Here is a 12,187-nt window from a genome sequence, read left to right as displayed (position 1 = left end):
AACAATAGTAACAAACGAAATTTTGTGATTCTTTTTATGAAAGAACTGATCTCTAATTCGTAACTTGGTAGGCGTTTGATATTATTCTGTTCACGAATGCACAAGTATATCTTAAAATACAGAACATCGCACCTTCCAGCGCAGTATTAATCTGGAAATTACAACTTTCGTACTCGGAGGCAGTGCATCTCAAAGTCCAATACCTGCGTCGTTTAGATATATTTTAGCTGCAGATGCAACACTGTTTCTGTGTGCAGACATCAACTCCATGCAAAGAAAGCGGGCCTCGAAATGGAAACCCACATACTCGTCCAAAGTTTTTGTGACAAGGAATGCATTTACATAAATATTGCATATAGCGCTTGCTTTAAATACAATACAAATGTATGAATATAACCTTTCACACACGTTTAATTTGTAATCCAAATCATAAACGCAGTTCTGTAACGAAATAAACGCAAAGTAACTAGAACGGACTTACTCAGTTACGGTAGCAGCCCATTACACGTGGTGCGACCGCACCGGCCAAAGCCACACTGGCACGTTGCGCTCCGGCGGAAAGTGAACCACTCCAATGCCCCACCTGGAGCGTGGGGTGGGGTAGCCTATAAAAGCCTGGGTGGATCAGGAGATGTGACTTGTGCAGCGAAGGAGAATGGCTGGATGAAGCTAAACTCTCAAACACATAATGAATAGCTCACGCCTAGAATGCTTTGGTTATGTAACGGGAATGACTATAGTCTGTAGACTAGCGTGGTACTAGACTTGTGGTACTAGACTAGATTAGACTTGTGTGGTACAAAAATGCAGTAGCTTTACGATGCAAGGGAAACCTAATCAGTTAATGAACGAACCGCAGGGTTTGGCCTCAATACATTTTTGACATTGAGACATTGAGAAAGAAAGTAGTTTAGGATGCAAATTAACACCAATGTTCTACCAATGTTCTTTCTTTCGAGTTTGAAGTACTGGGTGAGCAAATGGCTAGGCGTTTTATCTCACACACACACACACACACACACACACACACACACACACACACACACACACACACACACACACACACACACACACACACACACACACACACACACACACAAATATTTTGATGCATAGAATTCTCAGCTCAGTTCGGCAGAGGGTGCTATTGAACAAGACATTCGGGCTCACTCCGTACTGCATGAACAGCAAGGCTGGGCTGCAGTGTTCAACAACGCTCCATCATTCAAAAGATGTAGCCTAAATATTACTATGCTATGATTATTCCAATCAAATACCGTTTTAATATATCACAAAATGTGTTAGAAATCGACAGTTAACAGTCGATGAGCTACACTGAAAATGTCCACAAGAGCTTTCGCCCAGCAGGGCTGGTGTGATGGTTCAGCCTGAATGCGCCTGAATCTTTTAACCACGGAACCAAGTTTGAGCAATCAAGTTTAAATGGAGATAAACCTGTTGCTGTGACATAACATCAAACATCTCGCTAACAATTTAGGCTATTTGAATCTATGAATGGAAACGATCTTTAAAAAAAAAAAAAAAAAAGCCTAGTCCATTTCATCGATTGAAAATGGTTAGGATCGGAGAATTGCTTACAATTCAGTTGATCAGTAGACATAAGATATGGGGTACCTTCTTTTGAAGATGCACCTTCTTCTGTTACCAACCCCCCACCTGTCGTATTTTTTAAATTTGCATCTATTTGTTATATAGATTACTTAATATTTCAGCTGTAGGACAAACTTTGTAATTGTGTTTAATACATGTTGTTTATTCACAACAGTCCTCAATTCACTTGAGAACTTCCCGACGTTATTAATCAGTTATGCAGGCAATGTCCGCTTAATATTTTCTATCTACTATCTATCTTCTGTGTCTGTTTATTCTGTGTCTTGTATGTCCATAAATATGTCTGGGCTCTTTTCAATCTGCCGACAGCCAGGGGAAAGAGTGCCGATGTATGTATATACGTGTATGATCAAAAAACAAGTCCATGAACAGTTGACAACAGTGCGATCGACAGCTGCACAGTGTCATCGTCATTCCTGTTTTTGCTATTGTTAATGTGTTTCTCTGCCCTCTGGTGGCAACTTTCTGTAGTAGTTCTTTTTTTCTTGGCTCTTCCCCTGTCTGCAATCAGGAGAATCATAACATTCAGATTTTAGGCTGCGACAAGTAGTCACAGAATGCATGCAAAATGCATGCTACTGCATGCAAAGAAACGTCAGTCACAAATTCACCAAGAGATTGGCACCTGAGACCAGAATTGGCACAACGGGTTGCTAATCCATTTCTCTAACTTTCACTCTTTACCTCTGAACTCCTATAGCTCATCAATCTACAGCAGGCAAAGCAATGAGCCTGCAATGTCAAAAGCATAGTTTTTGATCCCCAGCATGCACAGGTAGTAACTGTTAATTGAAAGTCACTCAGGATAAAGGTGTGCGCAAAATGCTGAAAATGTAAAGAACATCCTTAGGATTGTTTTCGCTACATTTTCAGGACTGTCCATCACCCAGAGTAGGGCAGAAATACAGACAGGCAAATATTGCACTAATGTTTGTGTGTCAATTGAGTGAATAAAAGGTTCAATGTCATGGTTCAAACCAAATATGCAGTCCAAGACATGTTCCACTCCAGCAGTGTGGAAAAGTGCTCTGTAATGATATAGTAATTCAAATGGAATAAAAAGCACTATTAAAACAATACTATTCTCAAGGACCTATATAATAACACTTCATTACAACAATAACAAATAACTCTGAACCCCAGAGGGAGGAGTAACAATGTAAAGGAGTAATTAAGTAATGATGCTGTTCCCCAGCCAGGGCTGCCAGACTGGCATGATACGGTATTTGGCTTGGACATGGCTGAAGTGTTTTGGGGGTCGTAGTCGACAATAGTGGATCCTCCAATCACCCTCCCCCACCATGGTCACTGTGCAAGCCTGACAGTCTGTGAACTCCAGAGGGGTTAGGCCTAGATGTGTGTGTGTGTGTGTGTGTGTGTGTGTGTGTGTGTGTGTGTGTGTGTGTGTGTGTGTGTGTTTGTTTATCTGTTTGTGATTGGTGCATGTGTTTGGTGCATGTGTGTGGGTGTAAACCTCTATTCTTTCGAGAGAAAGTTAACAGGATCTTCTTTTTCTTATGTGTCCATTCCATTACTCACCAGTCATCATTCTCCAGCTCTTAGTCCTTTATCACATTTCTCAGCACTCTCTCTACAGATGACGTCCTACACCTACTTGACACCCAGCAGTGCATCTACCTGTCTGCTGGATCCCATCCACATTGCTTCAGTCAATCTTCCAGGGCCATTGTGGTATCCATGCTGAGATAACCCACACTAGACAGCTTCACCAGCAACAACTACCGACCAGTACATCCCCTTAATTTCTCTTAAAGATTATTATTGCTGTCAATAACCAATTGTCTCTCTTCCTCACCCGCATCCAGCCTTAGAACCTTAATCAGTCTGGCTTCAAACCAATGCTCAAACCAGTCCCTTACTTTGAGTTACAGAGAATAATAAAACCAATCAGTCAATCTGTCATCAGCCCTGGTTCTTTCATACCTCTCTACTGCCTTCAACATTTGTGGACCACAAGATTCTCCTGTCAGTCTTCTCCGGCCCAGGAATCACTGTGCTTAGCAAGGAAATGGTTCAAGGATGCACATTCTCTGCATGTAGACTATCCACTGGAGTCCGACAAGGCTCAGTTCTGGGTCCTCTTCTAAAGGGATGGGACCTTGCCATCTCGTTTGAGAACTCATTGATTACTCTGTCCAAGTATGCAAGAAACCTTTGTGTAATTGTGGATGACCAGCTGTCACAAACTTGACTTGGTTGTGCAGATTTCTCCTCTTCAAAATTCAGAGACTTCACTGTTTTCTCTCTTGTGAGACCAGGCTTGACAACTGCAACTTACTCCTAGCGGGTCTTCCTGTTTTTCCCATGTCACGCCATATCAGATTTAAAAATCTGATGCTTGCCTACAAGGCCAAAAATTGACCTGCTCCCTCCTACTTGATAGTATTGGTCAAATCCAGATCTGTGCTTCAAGCCCTTCAAGCTTCAAGTATGGCCTGACTTGACCCACCATCCATCAATATTTATGGAAGACAAGCATCAAGATTATTTTCCATCCTAGCACTCAGATGGTGAAACGGACTATTGGCTATTTAAACAAGGACCGAAGACACATCTCTTTGGAAAACATTAATTAAACTGAATCAAGCATTTGTAGAGAAAGCAGATTTATGGATCAAGTTGGATGAAGTGGTGAAAAGTGTTTTCAAGGGGGAAAGAGCCGTGATCAGAGTGGACATCAGTGGGCATGTTGGTATGGTGTAAGGGAGAGGAATGAGGAAGGTGCTGAATGTTACAGAAGAGTTGCCAGGTGAAGTACAGGAAAAGGTAGACAGAGAGGAAGTGGGATAGGCAGACAGATGAGAAGAGTAGAAAGGAGTACAGGAAAAGGTAATGTAAGACCAAGAGGGAGGTAGCCATGGCTAAGAAAGAGACATATGGAGATTTGAACGCGAGGTTGTATACTAAGGCGGGAGAAAAGGACTTGTACCAATTGACAGAGAGAGAGAGCTCGGAAGAACCTGTGGCAGGTTAGGATGATGAAGGATAGGCGCAGAAATGTGCTGGCAAGTGAAGACAATGTGTTGAGAAGACTGAAGAAGTACTTTGAGGGGCTGATTAATGAGGAAAATGAGAGGAAGGGGTTAGATGATGTGAGGATTGCATCAGGAAGTGTGGGGGACCAGCAAAGACTAATGATGTTATTCAGTTAGTCCAAATGATATATCTGTGGAGCCATGGAGATGTTTTGGATAGATGGTAGTGGAGTGCTTAGCTAGATTGTTTAACACAGTCTTGGAAAGTGAGATGATGCCTGAGGTGTGGAGAAGAAGTGTACTGGTGCTGATTTTCAAGAAGAAGGGTGATGTGCAAACTTTATTAACTACAGGGGCATAAAGCATGACGCTATCAGAAAGGGTGTTGGAAGTGAGAATAAGAGAAGAAATGAGGAAACAACAGTATGGTTTCCTGCCAAATAAGAACGCTACAGATGTGACGTTTGCTTTGAGAATTTTGATGGGAAAATATAGAGAAGGGAAGAGTTACACAGTGTTTTTGTGGACGTAGAGAAAGCATAGGACAGGGTGCCAAGAGAGGAGGTGTGGTATTTTATGAGGAAATCTGGAGAAGCAGAGGAGTATGTCAGAGAAGTGGGATCACATCAAGAGTCGGCACTCAGCACTTTCTTGTTTGCAATGGTAATGGACAGATTGATGGATGAGATCAGGAAGGAATCTCTGTGGACTATGACGTTCGCAGACGACACGGTGATCTGTAGTGGGGTCAGGGCGCAGTCTGGAGAGCTGTAGCTATGCACTGGAGAGAAACGGGATGAAAGTGAATAGGAAAAGTACGAAATATTTGTGTCTAAATTAGAGGGGTGCAGTAGAATGGTGAGGATACAAGGAGAGTCAGAAGGGTTTACATACTTGGCATCAATGGTCCAAAGGATTGCAGAAGAGAGGTGAAGCAGAGACAGCAGCCAGGATGGAATGGGTGGAGAAGTGTCAGGAGTGATGCGCGACAGAAGGGTACCAGCGGCAGGGAAAGGGAAGGTTCACAAGATGGTAGTGAAACCAGCTATCTTGTATAGTTTACAGGACTTTGGCATGAATGAAAAGACAGGAGGTGGAACTGGAAGTGGCAGAGATGAGGATGCTAATATTTGGGAGAAGGATGCTAAACATAGAACCACCAGGAAAGAAGAAACGAGGGAGGTCATAGAGGAGGCTCTGGGATATGGTGCAGGAGGACATGCAGGCAGTGGACATGGCGGAGGAAGATGCAGAAGACAAGACATAGAATCAGATCATCCGCCGTGGCAACCGCGAATGGCAACAGCCAAACGAGGGAAGGTGGCAATTCTAGGAAGATTTTAGATTTGCTATTGTCCAATCTTTCTAAAATAATTGCTTTAGTAATTGTTAATAATTGCTCTAAAATGATTTTGTATTTCTCAATTTAAGTTTTAGCACTGATGCATTTATGACAGTGTCTCGATTAAGGGTATTTTTGAACTCTAATTGAAGGATACATTTCTGATACTTTTCTTATTAGACATCAAAAGCATTTTACTTAATGTAATTATGCATGAATACATACATACATACAAACATATATATATATATATATATGTGTGTGTGTGTGTGTGTGTGTGTGTGTGTGTGTGTGTGTGTGTGTGTGTGTTTTGCTTGTGTGCATGTAGTTTAGTGTGTTTGGGTTTGCTACAGCCACCAGCTGGCAAGGTCAACATTCACCATTTAATCTCTCCTTCTGTCTCTGTCTTTGTATGTACCCCCCCCCCCCCCCCCGTCAACCAGTCTCCCTGTCATCCATTTTAACTACAGTGCATCTCTGTCTGTCTCCTGCTTTTAAATTCTCCTCTAGCCATCCGGTTATTCGTAATATTGCATCACAATAATAGTTCTTTTTCCCACATCTATTTCAAACAGTGTGCATCATCAATTATTTCATCCTGTTAAACTACTGTGCTAAATCACTGAACTAAAAATATTTGTATTTATTTTGAGTTGATCAGTCTAGGAATTAAAAGGACAGTTACTGTGAGAAGAAATCTCATGGCTAAGAAGGTGCCATTTTGTGTCTTTCACCACTAAAAAAACCTGAAGCTCTATTAAATGCATCAGCCAATGCGGAGAGTTCAACCTGAGCTGATCAACAAGCCAAAATAACATGTTACTGCTAGCTGGGACATGAGATAGTACAGACATGAACGCTTGCTTTCTGGACGGTAAGATGAATTTCTTCTTGTTCCCAAGTATGTACCACTAAATACATACTAAAGAAAAATGTACTACCCTGCTGCTACCATGCTATTCCAAAAATGATGAAATCAGTTCAGGTAAATAAATTTATGCTTGAACTTAGTACATGTTTGTACAGAATTGATCTGCTGAACAGTGCATTGTAAAACAATGTAAAACCAATATCCACAATTCAGGGGATTGCATTCACACATCTCTGTTAAGCCATCTTTGGGATGTTCATTAAAGACAAGAGAAAGAAGGCTCATTATGACAAGGAGACCCACACAGGCAACCGCTGTTAGCTGGGTGTGACTGGTGCTACCCACACATGCTCACTTGCCTGTTACAGTATGGCCAGGGCAAGTGTGAAGATCAGAGTGTTAATACTTATAAAGACTTGTGATTCCCGCTCTCTCTCTCTCTCTCTCTCTCTCTCTCTCTCTCTCTCTCTCTCTCTCTCTCTCTCTCTCTCTCTCTCTCTGCTTCTCATCAGGCTGGTGGATTTAATTACATAGATAAGTCTACATGTCAGACATGCTTATTCTTACTCTTGATAATAATTATTCCTGGCTGGTTAATTATGAGACATGCAACATGTCTGTGCTGTCTGGTGCAGCGTAGCAGGCTCGGGTGGGTATTGCTTGTCCTTATCCACTCAGCTCAGGATTTCAGTTTTTCTTTTCAGTTTCTCCTTGTCAGGTGGAGTGTGACATCTTTATCATTATATGTCAAATGTTAGGCAAGAGGATGGCAGCTTACTGATTGTAATCATGTGTAAATGTCACAGCTTGGAAACAGAACACACTAATATACTTTTGGCTGTCACACACACACACACACACACACACACACACACACACACACACACACACACACACACACACACACACACACACACACACACACACACACACACACACACACACACACAGATGGTCCACTGGTAAGCACAGAGATTACCTGCAGTTGTAAAGGCAGAAGAGGTCTGGGAGGCACAAAGCTGAGAGGGTAAACCAGATCTGTAAAATTTATTTTTCTTATTTCAGCAAAGTCAGCAGTCTGGGGGACTTGAGTGTGCTTGCATGTGCTTGCACACATACCCAACACACACACACATACACACTATTTGGAACAATTTTACTCAAACACATGCACATGTGTCTCACACACACACACGCACACACACTATTATGCACAATTTCTCTCTCACTCACACACACAATTATATACACTATTAGAAACAATTTCTCTCTCTCTCTCTCTCTCTCACACACACACACACACACACAGAGAGTTCCACACTATTTGGCACCATTTCACATAAACACACACACACACACACACACACACACACACACACAGTAACCAATGTTGCCCTCAAACATGCACATGCGAATATTAAGCACACCCAGACCATGCAGTCTAACAGCATGATGGGGGATTCCAGCAGAAGCTTTATCGAGGCCAAGGAGTCACTTCCTTTGTTTTGTCTCCTTCCGCTATTGTTACTAATTTGTCTGACCTTTTGATGTGCCATTACTGTCATTGCGCCTCGTAAGAATAATGTGGGACTGAGGGCAGGGCTATTTAAACCAGGAACAGCTCTCATTCCCTCATGTTTCAATTAGGTTCGCACAGACCGCAGAATTATGGATGCGACAATGAATGTAGACTTATATTGTATCACAAGCAGAATTTTGGATGTGTTCAAAGTTCAAAGGTGATGGGTTATTCTCTGATATGAATAGTATAATAAGTGCCATTGACAAGTCCCAGTACATATATGAAGGCATACAGGCACACAGCACACATATGCACAGAAAGCTCTGATGGTCGCTGAGGACATTATCATTCTGTCAGTACACACTAGTGCACGGTCTCTGAGCTGTGATCGGAGCCTGTTCCGAATGACCACTTTCCCCTCCCCAACACCGAGCAACCTCCCCTCCCCCTGCAAACACAAATGTCAGCCAGCCCATCCGGCCATCCCACACAAAACGCCCCGGTATGCCCCTGCTCTCTCAGCCCTGCCCCTAACCAGCCTTGCCCTGGTTACAGGAGAGGCTCTCTCCTCTTTTCCACTTTGTCCCTCTCAAGCTGAGTGCCAAGCTGCCCTAAGGGGAAAAATAGGGCCATCTTCTTTTCCATCTCTCTACATTCCAGCTGTGGAAGTTGACCCACACCCCAGCACACCTTCACCTTCAGCCCCCATTCCATTACATGCATCCCCAGTCGGTTGGACTCCTTTCCATTTTGCATCAAAACTCTACACACAAATAACAGTAATGAATAGTACTTTCTACACACCAACCATACACTCGTGTGATAAATGAAAAGCACTATTAGTGTGTAGAGCACAGCAGTCTGTTGTAAAGGTCTGTCATAGTACTCTCACATACATTTATTTTCAGAAATATACTGGTAATAATTAATTAATTTAATTTATACACTATAAGTTAAAACACAATTACAGGTACTCGACTAGTAATCAGAAGGTTGCCAGTTCAAGTTCCATCACTGCCAGGCTACCGCTCTAGGGCCTCAGCGAGGCCCTTAACCCTCAATTGCTCAAGTTGTGTTCAGTCAGAATTGTAACTTGCCTTGGATAAAAGCATCAGCTAAATGTAAATGATGTATATACTGTAATAGAAGATAGCAAAAATAGGCTTCTTATTGAAATCCTGTCTTCTATTTGGGTCTGCCTCCAATATTTCATAGACATGACAGGTGATGTTTACCCTGGCCAGACAGCAGGGCGAATACCGTCTGGGGTTACATGTCTACGTGTGCACGTTCTCCCTTCAAGCCAGCACAGACCTCCTCCATCACCTAGAGAAGGGATGTGCATCGGTGGGGCTGGTAACCATAGACTGTCCAACACCATGCTGAAAAGAACTCTTCAACAGGGTTGAAGAATAGAGAGTATGGCAGCAGGTGCCAAAAAAGGTCAATGAACCAGACACACACCACAGCCTCTGGTTCATTGATCAAACGCACACCATAGCCTCTGGTTCACTGATCAGACGCACACCACAGCCTCTGGTTCATTAAACTGGTGGATACTTCTAGTATCCCATATGACAACAAACCTGGACTTCTCCGGTCCATTCCCTTGGTGAATGGGAATAAGTATACTGTGCATTGTGTTGAGGAAGGTGATAATGCGGGAAGCGTTGTAGGGACCAAGAGTGGCACGATGATGAATGACACCCTTCTGCGTAATGGATACACATATTGGGATATTGAGATCCAAGCTGCCCACAGACACTGACAATAGCACTTGCTGATACCTGCTAAAGTCTAGTGGCTCAGATTAAGCTGGCCCCTTTGCCCAGCCTTCTGGAAACCCAACCCATGATCAATCATATGGTAAATAACTCAATAACTGTCACAAGTACCAGTCTTTGTGTCTTAAAAAATCTTTAAAAACAAAAAAACAACAACAACAGTAAGCAGTTCTCTCACCACTTCCCCTGTGTTCTCAATCTCTCACTGTTAGAGTCATACACAGCTCATGTAACCACTCTGGCCTTCATCCAATTTAAACATGGCGATAGAGAACAAAGTCATGAAGCTAGCAGATTAGGTAATGTGTGTCAAGTGTATCTAGGTGCAGCTTTAGTCTTTTGTACCATAATAAACAGTGACATTTATCTGACGCTGTTATGCAAAGCGACTTACAATTATAACTTGAGGGTTAGGGGGTCTTGCTCAGGGGCCCAACAGTGGCAGCTTGGCAGTGGTGGGACTTAAACCAGTAACCTTCTGATTACAAGTCAAGTACCTTAACCACTGAGCTACCACGTCAAATGCCCATGTCACTGCCCATGTCAAACATCCTCATGTCAAAAGAGTCTTTGACCAGCTAGTCTCGGACCAGCTCTTACATTTGCATGTTTAGCATTTAGCAGATGCTCTTATCCAGTGCGGCTTACAAAAGTGCTTTGTCGTCTACTCATAAAATGAATCCTAGCCAGTACAGTAGGTTAGAGTTCAAGATACCGTTGAAGTAGAATAGTGCTGAAATACAATGTTGATACTGCGAAGAAGTGCAAAACTAGCATAAGCTCAATATCGGATGATAAGTGCAATGACAAATAATCCCTTACAGTACATGCTAGCATTTCAGTTACTCACCAGTAGTATGAAGTTTCATAGGTGCAGTAAAAGTTAAAGAAATATGTAAATATTCCACAAATAGATATGTCTTCAGTCTGTGTTTGAAGACCGCAAGAGACTCTGCTGTCCTGACAGCCAGTGGAAGTTCGTTCCAGCATCTGGGAGCCAGGACAGAGAATAATATAGATGTTTGTCTTTCATGAGACTTGAAACATAGTGTTTCAAGCCAAATCATATCATTGTCATCATGTATGGAAGGGTAGGTCCATTTTTGGCTTTGTAGGTGAGCACCTGGGGTTTTAAATCTGATGTGGGCAGCTAATGGAAGCCAGTGAAGGGAATGCAGCAGTGTAGTGATGTGCGAACTTTGGAAGATTGAAGAGACATACTGCTGTGTGACTAGATCAGCTGTAGAGGTCTGATGGCCTGTAGTCTGTTTGTCCAAAGTTATGCCCAGGCCACAAGCAGCTTCAGACAATGATACAAGCTCTTAACTCTAAAATGTTAGCTGTATACAGGTCCAAATACCATGCATGTCCATAGACAATAATAATGCAATTTCTAATGCATCGCTTTTGTTGCTAGAGTGCATTTCATCTGTGCTTTTCCATTACAGATTAGGCTGACCCAGTGCATTCCTGTCAGGCCTCTGTCTGGCTCTCTGGCCCTCTCCAGGGCTGCTTCCTTAACCTCCCCATCATCACTCATCTGAGCTGCATCTCTGTCTGCTCTCCCCCTTCTTCTATCCATCCACCGATTCAGCCACTCATCCTTTAATCCATCAATTGCTCGTTTAATTTCTCCCCTTCTTCATTCATCACATGTTCACTGATGCACCTACCCACTCCCTCCTACCATACAGTTCTCTAAGTTAGTTTAAAGGATGCTTCATTCATCATTCCCATGACTGCCAGATGATCAATTCATTCATTCATCCATCCCTCTATCCATCCATCCCTCCTTCCCCCCATCCATCCATCCATCCATCCATCCATCCATCCATCCATTCATGCCTCCTTTACGTCACTGTATTTTCAGTTATCTATACACCTCATGCCTCATTTCTCACCCCACCCCCTCCACCCATTCAGGAAGCAGCCTACCCACATCATTTACATTTGCATTTCCATTTTCAGCACTTAGCAGATGCTCTTACACAGAACAACTTACAAAAGTACTTTGCCGTCTACTCATACAATGTATCCTGA

The sequence above is a fragment of the Electrophorus electricus genome, chromosome 16 (assembly GCF_041902795.1).
Source record: "Electrophorus electricus isolate QZ-2024a chromosome 16, ASM4190279v1, whole genome shotgun sequence".
NCBI classification, from domain to species: Eukaryota; Metazoa; Chordata; class Actinopteri; order Gymnotiformes; family Gymnotidae; genus Electrophorus; species Electrophorus electricus.
Note: the sequence above shows the minus strand (reverse complement) of the source record.